At 39.3% G+C, this 456-nt stretch overlaps 1 protein-coding gene across 1 annotated transcript in view; it reads left to right on the top strand.

Moving 5' to 3' along the window:
* Nucleotides 1–456, top strand: part of Ccz1 (vacuolar fusion protein CCZ1) — a 44676-nt gene that overhangs the window by 40012 nt on the left and 4208 nt on the right. The window lies entirely within an intron of this gene.

Below are 456 nucleotides of genomic sequence, written 5' to 3'. Positions count from 1 at the left end.
CACCACCCGTGCCTACGGGATAGCGAGGAGAAATCACACAACGCGCATGCGCGGGATTTTTATCGAGATTCGAGGCGAGAATCGACCGATGCCCCGCGGGATCGAAAACGCGCTCGAGCGTTTGAAATTTTCCCTACCACGATTCCCTACCACTATGGAAGGGACTTTTCGACGTTTCAATTTTTATGCGTCGCATTTGGCAAATTCGCAAATTATCGTTCTACGTGGATTTTTATGCGATTATGCGAAATTTAAGATGTACAGAAAATATCCAAAGTAACGTATCCGTAATTTTTAATAGATAAAGCAAATTTCTACGACGACATAGATTCTATTTCTCTACTTACGTTTATAAAACTATAAATTTGCACAAAAATTCGCTATTTAGTTGTACGTTTGTTTATAGGTGTAGTTGATAGAAGATCAACGAGATAATGTTTCGGAACTCATATTATT

This window comes from Bombus fervidus, chromosome 15, assembly GCF_041682495.2.
Source record: "Bombus fervidus isolate BK054 chromosome 15, iyBomFerv1, whole genome shotgun sequence".
NCBI classification, from domain to species: Eukaryota; Metazoa; Arthropoda; class Insecta; order Hymenoptera; family Apidae; genus Bombus; species Bombus fervidus.
This window is presented reverse-complemented; position numbering and strand designations above follow the sequence as displayed.